Raw genomic sequence first — 10824 nt, 5'->3', positions numbered from 1 at the left:
CTGATTTGCAATGAAAATTGATATTAGATTCGGAAAGAATTCATTGAATGAATTGATTAAGACTATTGAAAGATAGGTTAATCGGTTTAGGAACCGTGATATTGTTCGTTAATGCATTTGATATTTTAATCTATTAGGTTGAGAGATCGATAGATTAAATTATTGGATAGTGGATTTAGGACTTGAAAGAGCCAAATCTGATATTAGAACTTGAGATCCCCAATTAGAGTTCGATATTCGTAGATTCTCCATCCTTAGAAATAATCTCTGCGCGTTAAGGTTATCCCGAAGCTACGGTGGTTTAGTTATCTAATTATACTTAGTTTGTTTTATTATTTTATTTCCGATATTCATATACTTCATCTGCTATTCCCTGATCTGATACTTGGTTGAGTCTTGTTATTGGAGTTAACTATTCTCTGTGTTCGACCCTAGTACTACAGTGATCCGTATCCTTGCGGTATTCGTTGTATCTAGGTTTTTATTACTTGAGTTTATTTATACACCTAGATTTGCGTTATCATTCGCAAAACCAATGACGAAGTTGATGGGGAAGAATGTGCGGTTTGATTGGACACCAGAGTGTAAAGCGAGCTTTGTGGAGCTCAAGAGACGACTCATGACTGCACCCATCTTAGCATTGCCACGGCCAGGTATTCTTTATGAGGGATATACTGATGCATTGAGACAGGGTTTGGATTACGTATTGATGCAGGAAGGACATGTGATTGCATACGCATCTCGACAGTTGAGGAAACATGACGAGAATTATCCGACGCATGATCTGGAACTGGCAGCAGTGGTACATGCACTGAAGATTTGGAGATCCTATCTATATGGGGAGAAGGTTAAGCTCAACACTGATCACAAGAGCTTAACCTATGTGATATCACAGAAGGATCTGAATCTTCGACAACGGAGACGGATTGAGTTGATAACCGACTATGATTTGGAGATTGCGTATCACCCGGGTTAGGCAAATGTAGTTGCAGATGCCTTAAGCTGGAAGAAGATTTTATCGGCTATTCAGGTATTGTCATCATCACAGGAGAACATAGTTGTGTTATCAACTATGTTGGGACATATGGAGATTGAGGAGGATCATGTTGGGTTATCTACGGGTTCCTAGCATGTGATCATATCGATCTAGGGTTTGGTTTACTAGGTTTCATGCAGCAGAAGAAAGATCTAAGCCTAGTCAAACGTCACACGCAACCAAACTTGATAAAACCCGAAAGATCGTGTATATCACCGAGGGAATCGTTACTTACCTCGTTCTCGATGAAAGTTGAAGCAAATATCGATCAGGGGCCTGTTCTTAATCACATAGGACTGAAGTTACAGTCTCTCTACACGTATCTACACCGACGGGAAGGATTCCAAACGATTTGGAACGTATCTGCTAGGATTAGTGAAGAAAAGGGTAACTCGAGAGACCGGATCTAATCCCGAGAAGCTCAAAAACGAAAAGAATGAACTCTCTAGGGTTCTTAGATGTATCTCTGAGTTTTAGGACCAAGCTCACTCAGCTCCCTTCGGACCGCCTGATCTGGAGCCTTGGTTCGGCTGACCAACTTTTGGTCAGCTCCGGACCAAGTCTCTTGTTCGTCAGGTCAGTCCGTCGTTCGTACGTCTTCGGTCCGCCTGACCCAGCATCTGGTCCGGAGCTGACCAACTCTTGTCAGGCGGACCAGACCTGGACAGATTACCTCGGACCGAACTTCCGAACCACCTGGACTGATCAAACTTGGTCCGGGGCTGACCAAACTTGGTCAGCTCCGGACCAACATGCTGAAAACTCTTTTACATGCTCGTTTCGGTCAAATCTCGTTTCCATCCTTCGGATTCTTCACATATAAGTCTATCCCTAGTGGTATGTGACTCTGTAGGCCCATTCTAAGCAGTAGTGACTTCGGAACCTTTCCCGAACCACAAGTCATAGTTAGCCTCTAGCAAGATGCCATGACCACCCACTTAGAATTGAGTTAGAGGTGATCTAACCAAGGCATTAACGGCTCGAATTCTGACTTTCCACGAGAGGGCCCAGCGATATCTCTCCTATTAAGGAGGTGACAAGTCTCATATTTCATGTCTATTATCTCCATATGATTCGTGAACATATCGGATCAACGTCGTTATAATCATCTAGTTAAAGACGACGTTTGACGCAGTCAAGACACGCCACTCCTCATATCAGATACTCTAGACATCTCTGGTATGAGGATCCAAGAACGAACCGCTGTATGAGATTCAAGTCATGACTCTGTCCATGTGACAATCTCATGCGGGTCATCCAGTCACTCGTTCACAACGAGTACCCATGATTGTGATCTGCATCCAATGCGTGGATCACACCTCATGCTAGTCTTAATTCATCATTGTTCCCACAACGATAACTGACCAGGGAGTTTAGAATCATTCTCTAATGATTCAAGGATACCGAAATATAACAAACATGCCAATCATATAACGGGAAGAGTAATGCATTCATAAACCAATGAATCAATACAAAGTCAAAATGTCATATCACGGATCATCCTAGAGCATTACAACCATCAGATCATGATACGAGTTCCAGGAGACGAGTGATACCGAGACAGTGTCATGATCCTGATTTACAGAAGGTTATCGATGAGATCAGCAAAGACGGTGAGAAAGGGTATAAGATGGATGAAGAGCATAACTTGAGACTTCATAACCGTCTCTGTGTACCAGCAGAACATGAGTTGAGGCAGGATATCTTGCGAGAGGCTCATCAGTCTCGATTGGCTATACATCCAGGAGCCAGCAAGATGTATCAGGGTTTGAGATAGTGGTACACATGATCGGGCATCAAGAGAGATGTCGCAGAATTCGTAGCACACTGCCTGATCTGTCAGTAGGTAAAGGCAGAGCGACAGATGACCAGTGGGAAGTTACAACCATTAGAGATTCCGGAGTGGAAGTGGGACTCGATTGTGATGGATTTTGTGGTTAGTTTACCGACGACCCCGGCAAAGAAGAATGCTATTTGAATAGTCATCGACCGATTGACGAAGTCCGCACACTTCATTCCGATTCGACAAGAGTATACAGTGGATAAGTTGGCACAGATTTACATAGACGAGATTGTTCAATTGCATGGAGTCCCTAGTGAGATCATTTCAGATCGAGATCCTCGGTTTACAGCGAGGTAGTGGGGCGCTATTCAGAGCGCGATGGGTACTCAGCTGAGGATGAGCACTGCTTATCATCCTCAAACAGATGGATAGTCAGAACGAACCATCCAGACCTCGAGGATATGTTGAGAGCGTGTATTCTGGAGTGGGGTGTTCCTTGGGATAGGTATCTGACGTTGTGCGAGTTTGCGTACAACAACAGCTACCACGCCAGCATCGACATGCCACCTTATGAGGCCTTATATGGGCGGCCTTGTAAGACGCCTTTGTGTTGGACGGAGATCAGAAAATGACGTGTATTTGGGCTTGAGATTGTGGAGGAGATGACAGAGGTTATCTGCAAGATCAAGACCAACTTGAAGGTCGCGTAGGATCGCCAAAAGTCTTACGCTGATCAGAGGAGGAGAGACTTCACAATAGCAGTGGGTGATCTAGTATTTCTCCGAGTTCAGGCGATTAGAGGGCACACACGGTTTGGAAAGACGGGGAAGCTCAAGTCGCGTTACATTGGACCTTATCCTGTGATTGGGGAGGTCGGAGCTATAGCATATCGATTGGAGTTACCCCCAGAGCTCGGCCACATTCACGATGTATTTCGTGTATCCATGTTACGGAAGTACATCACGGATCCTTCGCATGTGTTGCGACCGTAGGAGATTGAACTTATCAGTGATGCCAGAATCCGCGATCAACCACTTCAGATCGTCGACTACCTTGGTTAAAGTTGTTTGAGAAGTCAAGGGATCTCGGACATGACATGCGAGCCAGAGCAGGAGATACACGACCATTACCCACATCTTTTCGGTACGTATCTTCTCTTATCTTCTCTTAGCAGGAGATACACGACCATTACCTACACCGAGCCATAGGAAGCCCTTAGGGTGCCGGAAAATGACTCTATAACTCAACATCGAACCTAGACCGAGTTAATCCGAAGGTTTGGACCAAAACGAGCGAAAAAAGTGACGAAAAAAGGTCAGACCGTCTGGTCCGGGAGGCAGACCGATCGGTCTAGAGTTGCAACACCGTTCGGTCTGCACAGCCAGTCCGTCCGGTCTGACGAGGTTAGCCCAGATTTCACACGCTACCTCTTTTCTGTTGAGTCACCGCCGTAATTCCTTCGATTCACCTATGTTTGACACCTCCTGCTTGGCCAGACGCAGCTCACACTTACTTGCTCGGACACTTCCCTTCACTCTTGCCTTCCACACACTCTCACAATCTCAAAAACTAGGGTTGGGCATGGGCGGGGGTACCCGGATGTTTTAAGATATCTTTATCTCGATCTCAGTCTCGTCGGGTTTTTTGTCATCATATCTCGGTCCCTATCTCATAAGGTCCGGGTACCCGAGATTCAGATACCCGAAACACGAGATCGGGTATCCGTGACACCCGAACCCGTCACCATTAAAAAAAACTGTACGATGGCGGAGGTTCGGTCGAATAGAGGGAGAGATCCGGTCGAATAAGGCAACAATGTGGTCTCACTAGAACCTGTGCGAAGACGGAGGCAGAAGGCGAAGACGGAGGCGACGGGTCTAGATGCAGAAATCTTACCGCGAATATAAGGAGACCAAGACATAGAAGGCGTCGAACAGAGGGAGAGCAAGGTAGAGACGATGAAGATAGAGGTAGTTGAACAGAGGGAGAGAAAGAGAACGACGACGACGGATAAACAGAGGTTGAACAGAGAGCACGGCGACGATGAAGTGAAAGAGAACGATGGAGGCTGAAGCTCAGGTGACGAGGGACAAAGAAAGGACATGGAAGGCTGGAGCTCACTCTCACGTCTCAACAATGAGATATCTCTCCGAGGAAAGTAAAAAGGAGGCGCACAAAAGAGTGAAAAGGAGGCGCATAAAAGAGAGGGGAATTGCAAAGGAAATATAGGCACATAACGCAAGGAACTAGGTCGGTAGAGGAGTACTATGCTGAGTTTATGAGACTTAGGATCCAGCTAGAGCTAGAATATGATGAGGAACTCGCAATGAGTCATTTCGTAGGTGGACCCTGTAATACCCCGAATCCGGATTCAAATATTTAATTAATTCCGAAAAAAAGAATTAGATCGATGGGCCTTAAAAAAACCTTAAAAATAGACATAAGGTACCGGGAAAAGGTCTGAGCATCACCACGTGCGAAAGAGACGAGAAAACGGTGAAAAAGGGAAACAAGACGTCTGGACCGACTTGATGAGGACATCGGATCTAACAACATCTCGTAAAGAAGATCTTGGCGGAAGCAAACACAGAGCAAAGGTAACGGCAAACCGAGTTCCACAACCGAGTTCCACCTCGGATCGAAGCCACCAAGTAAAAGGAAGTTGCTTGGAGTGCAAGACAATTATCCAAAGGAAGCTTCTTCATCATCAAGGCAACTCCAACAACTATCTTCCCAACCACCTCATTTAATGCAACATTAAGGAATTTCAACAACTAGCTTCCCAGCCACCTCATTTAATGCATTGGACTCCTACCCCTCTTGCATGTTCTTATCATTTAATGTTGTAGTTGAGAATTGTAGCCTATATAAAGGCCTTGTAATGCATCATTTGTAATCAGACTTGTAGAATGTCTCAAATATTTCGAGTTTTATAAACTCTTCTTCGGTTTGTCAGAAATTTATCCCGATCTTCGGTGTGTCCGAGATCACGAGTTTGGTGTGTCCGAACTCAAGCCTTGGTGTGTCCGAGGTCCACTATCTATTCTTCCACTACGTTCCATCCATCTTCCTTTTCGGAATTACGTCGAGCATCGTTTGATCCGTGACTGATTCCAAGGACCACCCTTCCCCTTCGAACACCATACCCAGTCGAAAGTCGAGAGCCTTCTCCGTGAAGTGCGTGAGACCGCGATTCGGCCTTGTTCCATCCTCTCCGAGTCAAGGCGTGTATCACGACCGGTCCAAGAGGCATGGACCACCCTTCCCCTTCGAACACCATACCCAGTCGAAAGTCGAGAGCCTTCTCCGTGAAGTGCGTGAGACCGCGATTCGGCCTTGTTCCATCCTCTCCGAGTCAAGGCGTGTATCACGACCGGTCCAAGAGGCATACCGACCGGTCCAGCCCGACAGGCACATGTGCTGTAATAACCCATGTCCGAAAATCTAGAAATATGATAAACGATGATAATTTCATATTGAAAGATATATGGAATAAAAATCGAACTATATCAAGTTGAACCGAAAAAGTTCCACAAAATTCGTAATTGATACGATTCAAGTCTCATGAGCCTAAAATCCGTATTCTAAAATACGAGTATATCTTTGGGTTGTATAATCAATATGTGGCCATAGTAATTAAGAAATATACAAATAGATAAATAATTATATTTATAATTATAATTATAACAAATAAAATAATAATGATGGAAACAAGAACAACTCAACATGAGTTGATTTTTGTACTTAATCATTGTTCTTCTTTGATGACCCACCCACATGATCACCGACATAAAGAGTCTTGCGCGCATTATAAAATAAGAAGAAAAGGAAAACCCACACAATCATATGTCGGGAATGGCCAACTAAAGGTACGTAGGCCAAAGGAGCCACTTTGATTCAAACTAGAAGGCAATAATAACACCACTCCTAAACATTATTGGAGAGACACATAAGGCTTCGACAATGAAGAAGAAAGAGAGAGAGATGTACCACCGGTGGAGGCGGAGAAAATGGGAAAGAAGAAAATGGAGTCGCATATATGGTTTAATGCAGTTTTGTCACCTTCAAATGGCACCATCAGATCCCTCTCTCATCTTCATTTTCTCCTTATCACTCCACCATTTTCGTCACAATAATGCTCAAAAAGTTCAAAGATCATTCTCTCGCCATAACATGCTTATCGGTGGTGCAAAAACTCGGGTTTTCACTCTATTTTCGATTCCCTTTCATTTGATGGTAAGATCACTATATTTCCAGCTTAATTTACCTTCTTCAAGTCTCATACCTAACATTTTGTTCCCTGCATATCATTATCTCTTCAAAATTTAGGCTCCTAAGACTCCATTTTAGTTATATTCGGAAGAAACAAACCTGAAACCACCATTTCAATAGAGGAAAGGGTAAATCCACTCTTCAATATTTTTATTTGTGAGGAATCAATGTTAAGCATTCATTCTAGATCAGTAAACCTTCATTTTTAATTTCATAGTCATTCCCAACTCAAACTATAAAAGAGAAATATGTGTGCAAGGGATTAAACATCGTTGTGTTAGCACCGAGAGATTGAACCCTTATAATGTCTTTGGCCTCTTCAAATCTTGTTATAAGGCTCATTCTAATCCTTATTAATACATGTTAGGTGATAAACAAACCCTCTTGGAACAAAGAAACTCATCACCGAGACTTAAAAGCGATTTTAAGGTGAGTGGCTTGAGTTGCGTCTGTGTAAACTCGTTTTCATCGATGTGAATGTGTTATCTCGATGATTCGTTTATTGCATCAAAGAGGACATTTCAATGAGAATTTAGAAATAAACGGTGCTCAATTTGGCTGAGAAACGAAGGAGATATAAACAAATGAATACTGTGGAAAATCTGAAAATTTACAGAATCGCGATTTTTAGAGGTATAGGCATTACGAATCGTTTTTCGTCATGTATATATGATATTTAAATAATCTACTGCTTGGATATGAAAACGGACATCCCAATGAACATTTAGGAATAAACGGTGCGCGATTTGGTTAAGAAACGAGTGAGTTATGAGCAATCGGAGTCGGACCAAAAACCTGAAAACGTGAATGGACGAACTGCCCAATTCCGGTCCGCCGGACCAGGAACTGGTCAGCTCCGGACCAAGTCCGGAAAATATTTTTAGTCCGCCGGACCAAGGAGAAGAGGCTGAGAAATCATGTTCTGACCTGGACCAGAAACTGGTCCGGCGGACCAGGCCTGTTTTGGACCAAACATTGGTCCGATCAACCGATTTCGCGGGGACGGACCGAATTTCGGTCCGAATCGGACCAAATCTAAGAGGAAAGAGAAGACAAAAATGAACAAATTGAATGAATACGCGTGGTGAGACGTGTGAAATAAACACTGCGAGTGAATCGTTGTGTGCTTATTTTTGGGTAGCATTGCATGGCGTGAAATGGTAAGATGGTGTGAGGCCGAATACCGTGATACACGTGACTATAGTCGGGGGATGATGATGCATGTTATATGCTATGGTTGAAGCTCACTCGTACATTACGAGAGGAGCGTGATTGTGATTGTAATATAGTCGCATGCGATGCGAGGCCAATGTCATGCGATGTGACAGGCGTCAGAGGCGCTCCTAGTCATGCGATATGACTAGGGTTTATGGCTAACCCTATGGTGCGAAGCCATACGGGATTTGATTGTCGCGCGAAGTGATGGCCAACGTCATGAGATATGACGGGCGTGAGAGGCGCTCCTAGTCATGAGATGTGACTAGGGTTTATGGCTGACTCTATGGTGCAAAGCCATACCTACTTGATGGTCGTGCAATACGACGGCCAACGTCATGAGATGTGACGGGCGTGTGAGGCGCTCCTGGTCATGAGATGTGACCAGGGTTCACGGCTAACCTTATGGCGTGAAGCCATACAGGAATGAATTTGATGATATTCTGATGTGATATGAGTATATATTTAATGTTAACTATTATATTTTATGTTTTATCGTTTTAACACCGTTCTCGTTGAGAACGGTTTACCGGGTTCAACCCGGGCTACACACTAATCGGTTGTGTTTAGCCCTCGTGGTTTCATCTTTTTCAGATCACGAGGAGTACGTGTAGCATATCTAGACGACGACGAACACTTGAGAGAGGCAGCATCATGTACGGATTTGATTTGTGCTAATTTTTGAAAACGATGTTTTCCTTTGCGTTATATTTTAAGATTGGACGTGTGGTAATTAAAGGTTGTATTAAACTATTCCGATGCATGTTCATAAAATAAAAGTTTTAAAATTTCTGTATTTTTGTTTGGTATTATTTTGATGGTTTTAGTCCATGTATCAGAGCAACGTTCCTTCCACGGGAAAGAACGACTCATTATCTTAAGGTTTTACAATGAAAAAAATATCTTTCAAAACCACGTCCAAGAATTTTTTTTTTTTTTAAGAAAACCGTACGTAAGTGATGCAAGCTGATGTCGCAAGATGCCTAGTGGAGTGGACATGGCGCATTGGGAATGATGCCGTTATATACCAAAAATGGGAGGTAACCGTGGGACATTGCCAACAGAAGGCATGCACTAACTCGCCTCAAAGGAGAGGTCGAGAGCAAAGGGGGGAGGACCTAAAATGTTTGCAGACTTATCGACGTTAGTAGATGACCCCTCTATACAAGTGTTAATAGTTGCAAAGTTGGCTAGGAAGGTATTGAGTTGTTTCTTATCAAACCACTACCCTTAACAAAATGAAGTGATTTCTTATAAACCTCAAATTGCCAACAAGAGAAAGTTAACGCTATCCTCAAAAGCTGTAGTCAAATACACTACTTAGGAGAACAACCGAACAGAACGATGGGTAGGGACCCATATGCTCTGGGTTTTTCCCTAAAAAGCGATAATGTAGTATGCAAGGAATAAATTAGAAGGAAAGGATTAGGCAAAGACAACCGGAGATCGATGCGTGAATGGATCAAATCATGAGTAATGAAAGGAAATGATACATCAATGAATAAAAACATGTTTAGACTAGAGTAAATATTGTGATGGTAAATACACCATACGGACTCACAATTGTACTTGTGGTCCTCACGTAAATAGGGAAACCTGTATCTATACATTTTAAAATATTGAGTTCATCATTATGGATCACGTTCTCATGTACTCATTGTAATACCCCAAAACCCGATTGGGATATTTAATTATTTTTTGAAAATAAATAATTAAATGGAGGTGTCACGAAATCACCAAAAATGAGTAGTACAGTGCCTGGAGCAGATACGAGGATCGCCACGTGCGGAAAGATCGAGAAAATGAACAAAATTGGAGAAAACTGAGTTGGTCCGCTGGACCAAGTTTGGTCAGCTCTGGACCAACTCAGTCAGTTCGGACTCGGAGGCGACAGGCGAACCGAGGAAGGAAGAAAGAAAAAAAATATATAAGGGTTGGTCCGCCGGATCAGAACTTGGTGTTGGTTTAGTGCTCTATGATGTACTGTTTATGAGCTTTGTTCAGATACATTTGATGTATTGATATTTTCTATGGTTTTTATGAGAGTATTTGATTCATTACATGTTCTTGCATACTAGATCTGTTATGAAATCCATGTATCATTATGAATGATGATGCTAAACTCCCTAGTCTTGTGTCATTATGGGAATGATGACATAATAAGACTAGTATCATGTGTGATTGATGATTATAGAGATGATCATAGGTATTGGATACGATCACAGTCATAGGTATTCGTTGGAGAACGGAATACTGGATTGACCCGCATGAGATTGTCACATGGACTAGCGTCATGACTTGAATCTCATATGGCGGTTCCATGATTGGATCCTTAGACCTGAGATATCTACGGAATCCAACATGAGGAGTTTTGTGCTTTGAATGCGTCAAACGTCCTGCGTAACAGGAGGACTATAAAGGCCTATATCAGGTACGAAACGAATCATGTGCCGGATTGTAGATAGTCAAGACGGGATTTGTACCTCTCGTAAAAGAGAGAGATATCGCTGGGCCCCTC

At 43.1% G+C, this 10824-nt stretch overlaps 1 long non-coding RNA gene across 1 annotated transcript; it reads left to right on the top strand.

The window, feature by feature from the left end:
* The first annotated feature begins 6752 nt into the window (after positions 1-6752).
* Positions 6753-10161, top strand: LOC104814052. Its single transcript, XR_771849.1, has 3 exons — positions 6753-7055; positions 7459-7520; positions 8901-10161. It is a non-coding gene; the product is annotated as an uncharacterized LOC104814052 (long non-coding RNA).
* Positions 10162-10824: the final 663 nt, after the last annotated feature.

The sequence above is a fragment of the Tarenaya hassleriana genome, unplaced genomic scaffold (genome assembly GCF_000463585.1).
Source record: "Tarenaya hassleriana unplaced genomic scaffold, ASM46358v1 Cleome200, whole genome shotgun sequence".
Lineage (NCBI taxonomy): Eukaryota > Viridiplantae > Streptophyta > Magnoliopsida > Brassicales > Cleomaceae > Tarenaya > Tarenaya hassleriana.
Note: the sequence above shows the minus strand (reverse complement) of the source record. Positions and strands in the feature narration are given on the sequence as shown.